Genomic DNA, 18,218 nt, shown 5'->3' on the forward strand with positions numbered 1-18,218 from the left:
AAAAGGAACAAAGAAAACAAGGACAATAGTCAGCGTGTCTTTTATGACCATCGGGCATTATCGTTCCACATTATTGCGATGTATTCGTAAATGTCATAATCAGTCCCGCGTTTTCACGGCGTTTCTATCCCTTCAATGAATGTACGAAGGATGGGAATGGCAAGAAAAATATTGGAATAAACGTTAATCAGCGGTCTCGCGTTCACGTTTTAACGGCGAACGCTTTTACCTCCGTTCGCGATCATTTTGCAAGTTTAATCGTGCGTTTACCGATACCATGCGAATTTACGCAATGGAGGAACACGATCCGAGATCACGCAATTCGCTAAAAGTGCGGACGATCTTTTAACGAGCGCGTCGTTAAATCCGTGTCATTAAATAAACGACACGAGATGTATACGGCGATTACTTTGCTTTATACATATGTAAAGTAATATGTTCAAAACATAAATATTAAGAAAATTTCACACTTTTATCAAACGTTAATGCTAAATGAGACAAAACTGAGAAAGCTCGAAAGAAATAGAATGATGTACAAGTGCGTTATCTGTCGTTACGAATAAATTATCGTTTTCCATTATATCATGTGTACTATCAATTTAGCGACGCAATAGCTTTTGGTAACGTGTGTCCATGGTTGAATGGCCCATCTGTATTATTACATCGCAATACTGTGGCAATCAACTCAACTTTAAAATCGATAACCTTAACGCATTGCGAATATTACTCTGCCCACCATGTCCCTTTAACGATCGTACAGAATAGTATCAACAATGTTACATTGATAGGAATGCGTAAGCATATAGTCAAGTGAAATATAAATTGATTTTTACCTTACTTAATAAAAATATCAATTTCTTTTTTTTAAACTTGAATTATTGAATACGTTTGCTCACAATAATTTCAACTGAAACATTGCAAGTATGCTTGCTATAGCAAGTCTTAATAATTATAATCTCTTCGTTTGCTACAATTTAATATATGTCAAGTAGTGGCATCTTCAAATCAGGGCAGGAGCGATCAAAATTGCGTAGAATAATTCCGCATTGTCGCGAATCCAGGTCATAGGGACAAATATATAAAAAAGGGAAGGATAAGGTCGGGAGAGAAGGATAGACGGAGATAGGAGAAAAAATGGGAGAGAGGAAAGAAAGAAAAAGCGACGGTGGGATCCCGGGACGAAGCTCGCAACCCTCGGGATGATAACCGATTCGCCCGGCCTGTCCCTCGCCCTTTCGCCCTACTTTTTCTCCAGCTAGCCCAGTACCTAGTACCGCAGAATCCATAGTCTTTCTTCCAACCCTTCTGTCTTTCCGAGCGATCCATCCTGGCGTCCTGAACCTCGCTCGGAAAGAATTAATCCTGGCCTGGCTCCGACGACTGTAGCCCCCATCCGTCGCGGATAATGTCACTCGCTTTTGTTCTTTGACGTCTCTCTGAGTCTTTCTTCTTTTACCGAACCACCTCGATTTTACCTCGTCTTAATGCAATCATTTAGACGCAAAGCACAAGGCAAAGAGAAACATTTATTTGCTAAGTTAGACTGTATACAATCCACCTGATGTATAAACCGCAATGTGAGTCGCATAATTTTTCAGTGTCCAACATTTTTCAAACCTTTCCTTACCTCGGAATAGAGAAGCTACCTAGGGCTTTTTATCTACGCGGATTTCGGCGTGGCAGCCATGCTGCAACAATCTCTCACGATCGCGACGTTCAACGATTTAAGTTACCGGTCATAAATAGCAAAAGAGGTTACGGGGTAGTGGTGGTACAGGAAGGAAGAGAGGTTATCAGTAACCGAGCGGTAGGTAAGGCGCTCAACGTCGCTCGGAATATCGCTATCGCGCTGTCCAGCTCTGACCCTACCTTGCTCTAACTCCGTTCTCGCTCTAGCTCTACGCGCTATAGCACGATTCGAGATGCTCACCGCAGAACGTGCTCTCACGTAAATTATACGCGCATGCCTCATCCTACGTTTTCCGGTCGGGGAATATTCCGAAAATTCCACCTCGCCTGTATCAACCTTGGTACGCGTCGATTTTGCGAATTTAAAGGAAGCGAATGCAAGGCTTTCGTGACTGGAATTTATAATTTTTTAAAACGTGTAGAAAAGAGAGCCTGTGACATATAGCGGCACGATAGTAGTAGCTATAATTTATTTCGCTTCTTTAATTAGTCAATATAGAATACATTTTTGTTATTTCAAAAAATTCACAAAGAGGACAATTCTCGAGGACAAAACTCGAGATTGGACTTTATTTTTTGCTCAAAATAAAATTTATGATAAATTACGAATATGCAAGTTTCTAGATGGATCGAGTTATGATTCCAGAGAAAATGGCCGGTAAAATAAGTAATTTTTATAGAGGTAAAATTCAAATTTTTATAAGAATGAAAATATATATATATATTAAATATATATATTTCCTTCTGAAAATTACGCATATTTATAATCTACGCATCATAAGATTTTATTTAAGTCAAAATGAAGTCCAATCTCGAATTGAGAAAATTTCGGGCAACAGATCTATAGACACATGTCCGCACTCTTTTTAGAGTTAAGGTTTCTTATGAAAGTAGAAAAATATATTAATGTTTAAAAAATTATATTTATGTATGCAACTATCATTAGAAAATATATCGATTGACAATCGTTAAAAATAGGAGGTCAAACCGATAAATTGCTAGACTGAACGTTACATACACTTGCACTCGTAATCCTAAATCCCACCCATTACACCCTCTGAACGACCGCAACCTACCACCCTTCGGCCACTATTCTGACTTAAACTGTTTGAGTTGCGACTTTACCGGATTACCACGGAATCTGCCAAACCCCTTCGTCGTTCGAGAAGTTCCAACCCTAGGTGATTATTTCGAGATCTCCGTGTCTTGGTGCTACGATATTCAAGATAATGCCTGCAATATCGGAACACTTGTGATATTATCAAAAAATTATATCGTAAATATTAGCATATATAAGAAATTAATAAAAAATAAAATCGAAAAATGTTACAAACGAGTCAAAATTTCTTTCTATGCAAGAAATGAATAAATCAATTTTAGTCTTTCTTGTTGAAATGCGAATAGTAGCTAGCTGATAATAGAGAGACTTATATAGTTAATTATTCAGATAAATTAAAATTATTCAATTTACTAAATTAATCGTCTCATTATAAACGTAATTATAATTTGCTGAATATCAGATAAGACTAAAGTAATAAAGGTGACGTAACATTATTTTTGATAAATGTTAATTAGAAATTAGTCCAGATAAAAATCGCACATAAGACTTTAACAAGAAGTTAAAAGCTTTTTCCACAGTCATTTGCGCCGTCAGCAAATTCAAGCGGAATCTCGAAGAAAGCAACTGCCGTAAAAAAATTCGAACGAGAGGAAACTCCCATAAAAGAGTTTCCATAGTAGCCACTCGAATTTCTTTACAACGTTTCCAAGCTTCACAGTAAATCCGGTGCTTTCGTTGTGCATTTTGTTTGGACCACATAGTATTTTACACATTATTTTAACTAACAATAAGTATATGCCTAGCATATCTATAAAAATAGTTGGTTTACTAAAAAAGTTACTGTTGTCTGTAAAAAAGCACAAAAAAATTCTCTTAAATTCAAAGATTTTATCACCTCAAGTAAGTAAAATGTTCGGTTGAAATACATACTACATAAGATGATTGAGGCTAAAAACCTAGTGAAATTGTATATATTTTCAGGATGTCTATAACGCACATATTCAAATCTTATCCAAAATTTTGTAAATATTTTGGTGTAACATTTTAAAATAAATTTTCTTATCGTATGCATGTTCTAATGCTTTTTATTTATACGAAGAAAAAGTAGAATCACTTAAATTTCAAGTGCTAAATTTGCAAATATACTAAAAAAATATTGAATAGCTTTTATCAGATAAATATTTTTCACTCGCATATTTTCATTTTTTTATCATTAAAAATTACAATAGAGAATATTTTAAAGATATTGAAAAAAATATATAAACAAAGATACATAAAAACATATATTATATATTCTAAACACATATGCAATTCACAACTTATAATTAGCCTACCAACGGATTGCTTGTAATATAAGAGCAAAAAAAATGATCAAAGATAAAATTTTATAAAAAATTCCTGAGTCCCAATAAAATTTCCAATGAGAATTCCCTGATTTTTCCAAACACAAAAGAGAAATTTCCAAGAATTCCAGAGGTTTTTCATATTTTTCCACAGAGTAGACACACTGTATTTCTCTTTTCCATGATATCGCGACTGCGTTTCATCATTCTCGCGGTTTTCCGCGGAAATCAGAGACGCGAAAAACAGGCGGAGATTTCATTCTTCCGATGAAACCCGATGCCGATGTGTATTGGTCCGCGCATGATACATTTATTGATCCTGTGGCATCAAACGTTTACGAGTTGCTCTTTGAGAGCGAAGATGAAAGCGCTGACGCTCGACAAGTGCATGCCGGCTTAAGCGCTTCTCTATTTCTGCCCGCGCCTTTGATGCGCATTATCAGGCCTTCTTGTTTTATTCGGCGCCCGATATATCCACAATCCTTTTAAATCCAACGGCACGCCGATGCCACGGCTGGAGCCGCCCGCATTTTTAATCTGTTTGGGACACATTGTTGTGTTACGCCTCGCGAAATCTCGATGGCAAGATTCGAAAAAAAAAAAAAATTAATTAACTATCCGAATGCATGCACTGTTTACAGAAAATTTTAAACAAAATCATTCTGCCTGTTCTATTCTTCCTAACTGAGTCTAATTATAGCTTGTGACAAGATAATATATATTTATTTATTTTAATTTTTGTTAAATAAACATGTTAAAATTAATTCTAATATTTTCTATATTTCACAAAAATTTTAATGCAAAATATATTCGAATAAATACATACATGTACATTTATACATAAATCAAATTTTCAATATCTGTCTTAATTTCGAAATCCAATAACCTTCAGTTTGCTTCAAGGATTTACAAATTTATTAAATTGATAGATACGGATATATAACGTTATCACATTTCCGGTATATATCGAAGAATCTTCGTAAAGCTTGCCAGAGTCAAAATCCAAATCGAGGAAAGTGGAATGGATCCTGCGATATTCCCGTGACCGACTCTGTCACACGAGCGTAGAAACGATAAAAGGGAGATCGGCCTTTCTAGGTCCCGCAGGGTGCTTTTTATCGAGTCATGCCCGAGATTTCGGGGATGCTCGTAAACCTTACCCTCCGGGACATCATTCCCTTCCGGAGAGCTTTGCGAAATAACCGGCATTCAACGGCACGACGTTGAACTCGTCCGCGTAATGCAGTTTCGTCGACACGCTGACTATGAACATTGGCTGCGAACGCGCGGGAGCGAGCCGGTGACCATAAATTGAGCACCGAAACGGCCCGACCCTCGCGGGATCGTATTTAGAGTTAAGCGGCTTACGGGCTTTCTTCCGTTTTGATTTAACGATGGAAAAATGGTTTAAACTCTATTCGTACCTCCGTGCTGTGAAAAATTCAGGCAAGACGCGATAACCAACTTAGTTTGCAGCCCAATAAAATTTCAAACTTATCTCTCTCGTCGCAACATATTGTGAGATAGATATTTTTCGTATCCAACATTGTACTCGTATATGTGTGTGTGTGTGTATTAAAGAGAATACAAAGAAAAGAATATGTTTGAACGCTCCAAAAAATAGCAACCACAAAACGATTATCAAAGCGGAAAACTCAATAAATTATTAATTATATAATGACATAACATTAAATAAATAAATAAATAAATATATGTATATATATATAATATTATATAATATATATATATATATATATATATATTTTATAAAAATGTTTTATTATCATTTATAATACGGTAACTCATTAAAATGCAAATCATGAAAATTTTAATTTCGCAAATTCTTATCAAAGAAGAATCAACGATGAGTAAGCAATAAAATCCTTTAAGTATAATGCTATATAAATCTATTCATTAAAATTTGTTTCTTTTATATATATATATATATATATATATATATATATATATATACTTGTAGTTTTTTTTTAATTTTTAAATAATCGCGCGATTGAAAAAGTTCTCTTTTGAAGGAGCGGGGATGTAAAAGGACATAATCGTGCATCTAAGCCGTCCAGACACGTAGAAATTCAATAGCGATCTAAACTCAATCGCTACGGCCACGAGTTAGCACATTCATAGTAGTTTACCCTCCGACTCCGCCCGTCCATGCTATCCTCGCGGAAGGGCTGAATAGGACGTAAAGGCGGCTATTGTGAGGCGCTATTCAATCGCCGACAACAGAAACACCATTAGGGGCAATGTACGGTGCTGCCAATTAAAATGTAGAGCGACAGCCGGAACGACCTTGTCTCTCGATTCACGTCATTCGGCTGTTGAATGTCGATGGATCGAAGCGCTAAATCAGCTGATAACGCGCATTATGACAAAAATATATGCTAATAAATTATTACGCGAAAGTCATTAATATAATTTTTTTTTTAAATATTGTCTTTAATTTGAAAAATTTCGATTCTTTAAAAATTATTAATAGGCGTTCATAATAATAGTAAATATACGATATTATAAAATTTCCAAATAATAAATCATTAAGGGTCATATAATTCATACGCGTGTGTATGATTAATAAATTTTTAATAAACGATTAATAATAATGAAATAAAATAGAAATTCACAAAGAAAAAGAAATAGCCTTTATAATTTAATATTCTTTGTGATTTCAAATATATATTTTGTATTAATTCCAACTCCGGTTACATTAAATTCCAAAGTTCTATTTTTAGAAGAGATTGCTCGAATCGAATTTTCTCGTTTTATGCGTGAAATCATCATTATGTCTTTCAAATCGTCCGAGTTTCAACAAATTCCGGCATGGGCATGTTCGCGAAAATTGCAATATGAACAAATGCGGTGCGCGATGAGACGCAGCGGCGCATAGCGAATCCGGTTGGCCGCGGACGGTTAAATCACCATCGTAAACCGCAATTCGCGTATTATGCCAACGCGATTCAACGGTCGAATGGGGTTAGAGGTCTCTTAGTGCGGATCTTGGGTGTACCGCACGTGCGCCGACGAGGGATTAATTAACGAATCGCGTACCGTGCGCGCGGTCGTGATGCATGTTGAACGATGTCTACGTTCGTCGAAGCGGAAGCCTCAATTCTCGTCAGATTCATATTCTGATATAATATAAATGTACATGTACACGCATGTACATACAGTAATATTACTTTCCCGTTCGATTCTGCAATAAATTCCCCTCGGCATAATTTTCCGCGTAAAAGACATCGATATTTTGATAGCCGACTCATAACAATAACTCAGTTCTGTAATCTTTTCGCATAATTTATCTCGGCATAAGACAGTCCAATTATTCTATAGTCCCTTCAATTTATCTTGCTTGGTTAATTTTCTACAATTTCAAAAGAAATTTCAACAACATTAGTCGCAGTTACTTGTTATCAGATATCAAATATCGTTGCATAAACGTGTCTGTCAGTATTATTAGTGAAATTCTTGGAAAACATTTTTGTTATTTAAAAAAACGTAGTTTGGAGAGGACAGCTTTAAAGGATAAACAAATGAAAATACGTAGATATAGTAAAAGATAAATAAATATACATCGTAAAAGATAAATAAATATACATATAATAATAGCAGTGACAATTTCTATGCACGGATAAATTTAAGGTAAATTTACAATATTGACGTGAATATTATTGCTATATCTTGAGAGATAAAAAAATTTATAACATTTAAATTTCTTAAAAATGTAAGGAATGTGTATATCTAACACGTTTATACACTTGTTTCTCTTATCAATATTTATTCTTGATTTAAGTAATTCTGAAATTATATCGAATTATTTCCAATATTATTTCCAATTTCTCAAATCAAATTTCATCATTAATTTGAATCGCTTCATCTCTCTTTTACGTTTTGTTAAAATCTCATGAGAAACTTGAGAATTTCCGATCGGTACAATTTCCCAGATTGCAATCAAGATTGCAATTAGCATATGAAAGTGCATACTTTAGAACAGCATGTCCGCAAGAGGATGGGTATTAATTAATATAACGCCAATATATTTACGCGCGCGTTAAATATCGAATACGTGCGTAAGTAGAGTCATCCCGAAGCGAGCGCAGGTGCAAATTGGCAAAACGCTCGCAAAGAAATTAAAAAAACGAGAATCGATTGAAAGGGCGGGAGATGAAGCGAAATAGATAAAAAGAGAGAAAATAGTTGAGGCAAAAACATGTGATGCAGTTTGCACGAACGCAAAACGTACATGTTGCGCGCAAACAATTCGCACATACAAATATGCGTGTACGGTGTGACGATAAAGTAATCTGCTATCGTTATTGTTCGACTTCTATCTCTCCAGCAGACCGCTCCACTCTCTCCGGTCCATACCACTTCCGGATTATATTGTTAATAATTACCGCGAGATTCGCGTAACCGCGGAATGCGCGCCGCAACCATTCCCTTCTAACGCGCGTTGTTGATTCTATTATTTATCACATAACTCGCGATGAGGTCTTTTAAATTCTCAGTAAAACATCATATATGTCAGCAAGTGCAATTAAAGTTTCAACATTCGATCGATGATCCAATTGCTTTATAGCTTAAATTGAACTGGAGAAATAAACATTTATTTAAAGAAAAATGAAAAAAATAAAATACTTAAAATAAGTTAACATGTGACAGATATGCGCAAAAATATTATTATAATTTATATTTTTTCTACATATTTAAGATATTATTTAGATATGAAAAATGTAAACAATAAAATTAATTTAAATTCAAAGTTTGACATTTAAATTTTTTTTTATTTATTTAAATATGTTGCACTAATATCTCTGATTCTTAAGTCTTTGTCTTTTTTTTCTTCTTTACACGTAGGATTATAAAGTGTTTGAAAACAAATACGTGGACATTAGCAGCTCTTGCGTTTATATCGAAATGAAAGTGGCCAGTTTGAGTGGTTCGCGAACGAGTCATCTGTTTTTACATCTCGGCCGTTTGTTGGCGGCAGATGAGAGGGATTGTGGCCATGCATTTGTATGGAAAATCCTGAGAATCGCGAGGACTGTCTCTGCTTGTGCTGCCATCCCAGATTTAAAAGCATTTCGATGTAAACAACCGCGCCTTTCGCGGCATCAACTACCTAATTTTTTCTTCATCGATGCACTTATCTCCCATTCTCTCTTCACACTGTACACTTTTATTCCAAGCCAGTTCGTGGAAGATACATTTTTACAATAAGTTATGCATTCTGCTGCATTATTTGCGATGCAATACCACAAAAAATTGCAATTTCTCTAAGAATGACTGCTAAAATAATAAAAATATAAACAATTTTTTCAGTTTTCATATAATTATCACTTTTGGCGACTTTTAGAATAAATATCTCCCATCTAAGAGCTCCAATGTTTTTAATTGCCTTCTTTTTCTTCGTGTATTTCATGTTTTCAAGAATGAAATCGGGGAGCGACATCAAATCCGCTTACTTCCTTTGCCATTCGCGAAACGAGTAACTCGGACTTTCCTCGGAAAGCGATGTTGCCGGACGATATAAAGAGCGCATCGTCATAGTCGTCAAGCCGGAAACTTTGGCATTTTGCTTTATATCTCGAAGGAGAAGAAGACTCTATATCGTCCTCGAGAAAAGGCGAAGAGCAATCAAGCCCTGTCCCCGAAGGGCGCATCGCTGTGGGGTGCTCAGCGGAAAACGACCCTCTGCCATCCTAACGCGTCAAACTTTAAAGGGGCGCAGTTTAGGCTTTCGTTCGCGTAATAACGCGTTTCGTTACCGCCGCTTTAAATCCAAAATATCTTCCATATGAAACGCTCGCGTTTGTCAACTACGCAACATTTATGCGGGAAAATGAAAACATTGCTCTACATCTCAAAGATACGTTAGGTCATTTTTCTCTCGTTAAAACTGCAATACAATTAAAACCACGATACAATACATGCTACGTGATAATTTTCCTCTCGTCAAATTATTTAGTGGAAGTATCGTTAAGAGAAATATTCATTCAAGAATACGATAATCGGAATATCGATGTTCTGAAAATGTGTCAATAGTTGATACGAAAAAGTTCCATTGATGACTATTTTTATTTTTGCGAAACATTATCGATTTTTATAATTCTATCCATCTTGATATAAAATAATCATATTTTTATTAGAAAATATCAATTCTTCATTAAAGATGAAATAGTAAGTATGTTCTGAAAATAATAATAATTTACTGCTGAAATATATTTATCTTTCTTGTTTTGCGAATCTCACGTTGCAGATCCATGCCCGCGATATTAAAAAGATATTAGACGTCTCGAGCGAGGCTGTAAAATCGCGCCACACACATTTTGAGCGGAGATTGTATTTCAGATAACGATGAATTTTACAACGCGATGCGATATATGGGTCAACGAAAGGGGAGAGTGCGAAGGCGGTGGAGATAAGGGTAGAACTAGGTAGATGGATCGTCCGTATGACGATTATCTCGCGTGACAATGTGTTACCGCAATTTCCGTCTACGTGGCAGGAAGTTTTAAGAACTCTATTTAAATGCCTTGCTATAATCGAATGGGAAAAGATAATCCTGAATGGCATTTATTGTGCATTCTATAATATAATTTCCTATGGAATATAACGATATAAATTCAAAGAACCTGACAATACGAAAAGTATATAATTACAGGATGTACAACTAATTGCTTTCTAGATAATTGAAAAAACTCAGTATTAGTCTAATAAATGTAAGCAAAGTAAAATAAACAGTACGAACTTTAATTTAAAATCTAATACTCCTTCCGATTTCATTTGTCGACAATTACGATACTTGTTAAAAATCTTCTCTCTATACAACTAAATTAGATACAAAGACATATTTACGACAAATCATTGATTTGTAAAAAACGATAACTATGAAGGAAAAAAATATAAAGAACAAAAAAAATAATCCGGAAGTAATAAAGATACTTGATGATGTATGCGATTGATATCAAATAACCATAAAAAGATGGAGATGACTAGGAATGACAGAAGGATCAATGCGGCTAGCAATCAAGATGAAGAGACAACAAAAGAGAGAGAGAGAGAGAGAGAGAGAGAGAGAGAGAGAGAGAGAGAGAGAGAAAGGGGAAAAGAAAAAAGAGATGAAGGCAAAATCCTGCTGGACGGTTGCCACAAGGCGCTTCGAAAGTAACGATCTCGTTATCGTTCTGCCTCGAGAAGCGAAGGACTTAAGATAATAAGTTTGTATGAGAGGGTGGAGAGTCCTTAATAAGAAACCGGAGCGCTCTCGCGCGCGCAAGAGGGAAATAGCGCTCGCTTACCTTTCCCTTTCTCTCTCTCTCTCTCTCTTTCTATCTATTTATCTATCTCTTTCTCTCTCTCTCTCGCTCTCTTTTACACTCTTTACCATCATCCGCGTCGGACTACTCAACTTATTAATTCCATTAATATTTCTTTCATGCGATTTGACGCACCGACGCGGCGAGATTATTAAAAGCGCGCGAAGGAGCCGTAATACCCTCGGAAACTTCGTCTTTATTACTACGCGGTACTTATTTAAAGAATTAACCGACCCTTTCGGATATTGCTCGAAATGCCATGGGCAGTCAAGCATGAGAGAGCTTGTTCATTTATTTCGCAACATTATTCTTAGATATCGCCTTCGAATGCGGAAGTATCGGATAAATATTCTCTCTTCATTGGAAAAGTTTCATTTCAATCATCTTACTATGAAATTATTCGTGGATTATTTTTTACAACGCAATTTCTTTGATTTTTTTACGGAACATCTCTCTTAACCAAAAAGACTAATTCCTATAATAAAATCATTTAATATTATGAAATATTAAACAATTATTTCTAATATTTTTAATAAAATATAATAAAATAAAAAAAAATGCACACAACAGCGTCGATTCTAATTTAAAAAAAAAGTATAATTGTTTTGAAATTTAACATATTTGTGGTCCATTTGCAAGAAATCCAAGTCAATAATTAAATCTGACGAATTCGAGTAATATGAAATTAAAATTTAATTTCGCTAAAATAGAATATTGTAGATTAAATAAAAATCAATATAAACGAAAATTTGTGTGGGTCACTTTCAGTGAGAACATTGAGTAGATTATATTTAGTGACAGAAAAATGTGTAATATATATATATATATATATATATATATATATATATATATATGTATGAATATGATATTTTTCCAAAAAAGATTTTTCATATCAAATATTCAAAAGAAATAAAATCATTTTATTTATTTTTTATTTTCACTGAACATTTAAAGTCAACTAGTCGAAATGAAACATGTACACTGAAAAATTATTTTTTCCCGCAATAAAAATCTTAAAATATAAAATTGACTTGTTAACTCTTTCTAGTAACGAGAGTTTCGTATCTCATTAATCTCGTGATATTTTAAAAAGTTTGCATAAACCGCTTTGAAATGCATTTAGTAACCGACAAATAATGATGTATCTAAATGGAAACCAGTTCGTTTATATCGCCGTCTTTAAGAATAAACCATGTAAATTTATTTCAAGCATCGTAGGAGCATTCGCGAGGAAAAATAAATGTCATCTACGTATCGCCGTATTGGCTAGAACGGAAGTCGACAAAGATTTCGAGAACAACGCGGCCGAATCGCAAGAGGCGAAGTTGTTCGCTGTCATCTCCGTGGAACATTTCAGTCACTGCACATTGTTGCGAGAAATGCACACAGGAACCAAGAGAGATGAAGCGTGAGAAGGGAGCGAAAAGGAAGAAGGGGTGGAAAGGGAGATGGAGAGAAGAGAGAAAGAGAGAGAGAGAGAGAGAGAGAGGGAGAAAATATCCGACACCCCGGTTGGTTGGTCCGCTTCTGTCCGACGGATGACGTTCACGATCAAGCTCCACCCACACACATGCCCCCAGCCAACGCACACACGTAATCACACACACACACACACACGCACACACACATACATGCCATACACGCATCCGTACTTGCGCCTACGCATACACGTACACGTACAATGAGACACTGTGTGCCACACACACGCACGTAAACACTAAAAGCCGACACACATACACCCGCGCTCGCGCGCGCGATACATCCGCGACACTTGTGTGAGCTCCGCGAGCCCCTCGACGGGATTCGACGAGAAGAAGATAGGCTGCTTTTGCGCTCGGAATTGACGAGAAGGATTTGCGAAATATAGTTGCGCATCGTACCTTCTCGGGGGTGATGAGCGGCGTGATGTACGTGGTGACCGCCGTCGTGTACACCTTGCGATGATCACCGGGTGAAGAGAAGCTTGCAGGTCACTCAGTACCACCGTGTGGAGTACCGAGTGCCGTGCGATCGGCGCGATGCTCTTTCTCCGCGAGAGAGGAACGGGAACGAGACGTTTCGATCAAGTCGTTTGATCGACCGGCTGAGAGCGACGATTTCGCGCCTCTGTCGAGCACAACACGCGCGTGTACCTGTTGTCCGTGTTGCGGGAGATCGATCGTGCAACACGTACAGTGGATTGACACTTCCGTGGATCTTGCTGTATTCTCACTAACGATTGGGATGTATCCTGAAGAACGAGTCTCACGCTGGTGCTCCTTACAACGGATCAAATCGGGCTCGGTAGACCATTGATCCGAAAGACTCGTAGGCGACTGTCACCAATTTTGTTCACACTAAAAGTTGGGCTAGACAGTAATCCGGACGTACGATCGGTACTCGCGCCAAACGTACACTTTTTCGCGATGCGGAAGACACTAGATACGATCCTCGAATCTTCAGCGGACGACGTTACGCGCGAACGTGACGGGACCACCGTGTTTTCCCTCTTCCGACAGATCTTTCCTGAGTCGGCAATCGGCTTCTGTCTGTCCGATAATGGAACCGGTAACCTTGCGTCGGACGAATCGTCGCTTATTCCTCGCTGATTATCGCGTCGCGAGGAGGGTGCGAGGGAGGCGAATGGACAAACACCCAGGACAGACAGAGAGAAAGAGAGAAAAAGAGGGAGAGAGATCGACTTGCGAGCACACAGGCAGGTGGTCGTCGTCGCGCTCTTGGTCGTCGTACGTCGGGTTTAATGCTGCACGCTATGACGCCGAGAACAGAATGGGGCGATCGTGGAAGCCCGGGCGAGTGAAGCCGTAGCGAGGGGAGGTGGAGAGAAGCCGCGCGGGTGGCAGCATAGTGGGGCGCCGGATAGAGGGGGCGAGTGAGTATTCCGGGAAGGGGCCCCTTCATCCCGCTCTTTCGCGTCCTCCGCCCTCGAGCAAGCGCTACCCCTCCGAGGCGCGCAGGCGCCCCCGGGGCGCTGTCGTCGCTCGAGGGGAGTACGTTTTCGGAGCAAGACGAAGGGAGAGCTATCCGAAGAGAGAGGGAGAGAGAGAGAGAGATAGAGAGAGAGAGAGAGAGGGATGGAGGAGCGCACGAGGGAGAGAAAGAGGAAGACGGAGCTTCCCCTCCTCTCCTTCTCGCGCTCGCTTCCTTCCTTCCTTCACCAGCAGCACACCCCAGCATCGACCGACGCGCCACGCTGCTCCGAGCCGCTTTCGTCCCCTCTCCCCTCCCGCAATCCTCCCCTTCTGCCCACAAAACCTTCTCGCCACGCCGACCCAACGGGAATACTTAATGCCAGGAGAGAGGCTGACTGTCTGACTGCTTGCGCCAAGCCACGCTCGCTTGACGGCGGGATGGTAGCGAGGGAGATCGGCAACACGGAGGTTGAAGAGGCTCGCGCGAACCGCCGGATGTTGCTCGAGAAACCTTGCGACTACTTGTTACGCGTCTACGAGTTGATTCCCGGTTAATGACGAGACTTTGTAGAATCGATATCATTGACGACGTTTGATCGCGATGATCGAGTTTCCATTTTCTTGCGTCTTAAACTCGGTGCCGCTGTTAAATTTTATTTACTTCCTCTTCGTCTTAAATATATCATACGTATATTAAATTTTTGTCAATTATACGCATTGGTCAGTAGATTTCGTTGATATTATTACGTAACGTATATTATATCTAATTTGAAGCGTCAAATTTCAATTACGGCACGAAACTTGAATTCAGAGAGAGAAATTGTGATGAAGAATTATTTAAAAATTCGACAATGAGCTGACACGGCCGCACGAAGGTGCAAGGGACATCCGGTCCGCTCGATATTCTATCGACAGCTGCCAAGATAACGCAACAGCGATGACCCGTCGTCCAAGTAGTTCGAGACCTCGCTCGAGAACGGGAACCCGGTCCGGCCAATATTGACCACTACTACTCCCCGTCGGATACCGAAGTCAACTGTTTCCTCGGCTCCGCTGCCTGGCTGGCTGGCCGGAAGCCAGGACCGCCTCTCTCGCACGTCTAACGTCTCGGTGTGAACGTATCCTACGCTTAACGCGGAAGGAAGGAACTAACCTAACCCAGAAAGATTTCATTGAGCCGCAACGTGACTTGGCCGGCTGCCAGTAGTATGGCCTCTCTACGCGGACTCTCGCAATGATCGCTCGCGAAAGAGAAGCTGCCATAAGAATCGCCATTTTTTCCGAGAAATATCGCCGCTATGGAATGTGCCGTCGAGACTCCTCGGATATGGTCGAATGGTTCCCGTTATCGGACGGAATAGAGAACCGTTTGATCGTAAGAACCCGGGTCAAGCTTCTACGGGAGTACGTGTACCGATATCGATATTACGGTTCTTTCGTTATCACCGAGAAAGATAAGAATGTCGGTTTGTTTGTCTGTCGTACGGTCTACGGAAGAGAGACGATAACGTTAGCGGAATATCCTAATACTTGGATAGTGGTGCTTCCGAGGGACGAAGGGTGAAGGGGAAAGGCGGGCGTTGCTTGCTCGCGTGCATTTGGCTTGCATCCAAAGCGAGACGCTGAATGAACTTGGCGGGAAAACCGCATTGGCGCGTGTTTCCTTCTGTCGTACGACAGACGCGACTACAATGGCTGGCAATATCCTTGCACCGGCTGCGTAGAGACGTCTCCATGTTGGAAGATAACACTGAAGATAACCTCGGAATTTATCGACTTTCTCACGTTAGTATATAAATTTATATTGTCTCTCAGTCTTATTTTTCGTAATACATATATATAGCTTTTGTTGGAAAAGCTATTCAACACTATTACGTCACGTACATGTAAAAAGAGCCGGTTGCATCGACATCAAATATTGTTAATTATAATTTTATTCAGATTCTTATCTTCTTTTCATATCTATAAATGTAAAAAGAGAAATGCGTTATTTATTTTTGAAGGTAATTTTGACTTAAATAACTTAAGTATTTAAACTTAAGTATTTGAGTACTTTGAGTATTAAAACACTTTATCTATTTTTAATTTAATGCGCGCGCGCGCGCGTGTCGATACAGATATAGATATCGATTTCAGCCACACTAGACTCGTCACCTCTGAATATGATATGTTCACTATAAAGAATTGCAAAAATTATAATTTCGAAACTTGAAACTACGATAAATAACCAATTAATAAATATTCCCATTAACCGTTTTCAATTTAAAATTTGAAATTACTTCAATCTCCATTATTATATCATTGCGGTTGCGTATTTATGATGTAATAACAGCGCGTTACCGCGGAAACGGTTAGTAGTGGGCGAATGACGGATTATTCACTGGCCTCGAGATTTCGGCCAGTCAATGCGATCCCGTAACCGCTTCGACGATCCCACAATAATCATTACTCTAGAGGCTGTCGACTGCCAAGGATGACATGTAATCATGATATTGGCACGTAACTGAGTTATCGCGCCACACGGGAGGGGCCGCCCTTTCCTGGGGTGCTCTACGGTCAATGTATATTCCGCTCGGTGCCCAGATCGACGAGATGTTAACGCAATCGAAACGTACGCGGTGCGTAAATCTCTCTAAGTGAAATGCTTCTCACGATTCCTTATCACGTTGAGAAATGAAAAGTCTGATCGAGATGGCTAATTCGAGAGAGTGACAAATTTTCAAATAACGCGTTTCAATATTGACATATTTATCAAATACTGACATTTTCATAAATATCTTAGCAAATGCATATATCTCAGTATATATATTTCTTTTAGCAATTTTAGCTGAATTTAGATTATATGTGCAGAATGTGAAGTATTCATTTAATAATTTTTTGTATATTTAAATTCTACAATATTTATAGCAATTATTTTATATTAATTTCTTTTAAAATATTTATAATAGAAACAATATAAATGTCACACGAAATTTTAAGATATATCTAGATGATACACAAGAAAGACTTTTTATACAAGATCTTTTTATAAAAATTTCTCTAATCATTTGTACTATGTAAAAAGAATTCTATTTCCATTTCTATTTTGTAAATATACTCTGAAATCTAATTAATTGAATTAAGAAAAATTAAATCAAGAAAATCAAATTGAATCAAGAAAAATTAAATCATCAGAAAAAGATTTCGTTTCATTGATTACACTTGCAACGTTAAAAATTTTCAGATACTCAGGATCGCAACATTGAAATTGGCTAAATGAAAAAGTACCATTAACTCGGTCGCGAGATCGATGAGCGGATTCGTACTCTTGAAAACCTCGATATCGAAGAACGCCAATGCAGCCTTCAATCCCTTTTAACCCGCCTCTCACAATCGGTATTTGTTTCGCTAACAGTACAAGGGCAGCGTGTTTTCGAACAGCAGCCGAGTTTCAGAGGCTCGCATGCAAGATGCACATTGCCGAGGGAAAGGGAATCGGAAGAGGGAGGAAGGGATCGCTCGATTGCGCCGTTCGACCGCAGTAGAAACTCTTCCACGACCCAGTTCGCCCTTTCCCGCATGACGTCGCCGGGATTTTTGGTCGCGATTCTCGAGCTCGATACTTATCCCCCGCAATATGGCTCATCCCGGACGACCCACCTCTCGTCTGTCTACCTCGAAACCGCTTCTCGATATTCTCTCGACTTGTCCTTCGTCTCCTTCCTCATCTCCGCAAAAACTGAGAATGAGAAGCTTGAAACTTTTCTAAAATATTAGACGTTCGACATGTTCAAAGGGCGTGGGAACTTCTCTCCCCCTCCACTCGGCCAGGTCTCTTCCTCGTTTCAATTTTTCTCCCCGTTCCCTCCTATTCAATCATTCACTCTGAACTCAGTTGCTCACAATTCGT

The 18,218-nt window shown here is 38.6% G+C and overlaps 1 protein-coding gene across 6 annotated transcripts in view; it reads right to left on the reverse strand.

The window, feature by feature from the left end:
- The window catches only part of LOC105251501 (RNA-binding protein Musashi homolog Rbp6), a 591,643-nt gene that overhangs the window by 178,042 nt on the left and 395,383 nt on the right, over positions 1-18,218 (reverse strand). The window contains exon 1 of one of the 6 annotated variants that reach the window (XM_011258384.2): positions 13,298-14,200. The exons of the other annotated variants lie outside the window; for them this stretch is intronic. The gene's annotated coding sequence lies outside the window, so the exon portion shown is untranslated. Of the gene's footprint in view, positions 1-13,297; positions 14,201-18,218 lie in introns of those variants that run through there. 6 annotated transcript variants of the gene reach the window in all.

The sequence above is a fragment of the Camponotus floridanus genome, unplaced genomic scaffold (assembly GCF_003227725.1).
Source record: "Camponotus floridanus strain SB8 unplaced genomic scaffold, Cflo_v7.5 scaffold49, whole genome shotgun sequence".
Taxonomy (NCBI): domain Eukaryota; kingdom Metazoa; phylum Arthropoda; class Insecta; order Hymenoptera; family Formicidae; genus Camponotus; species Camponotus floridanus.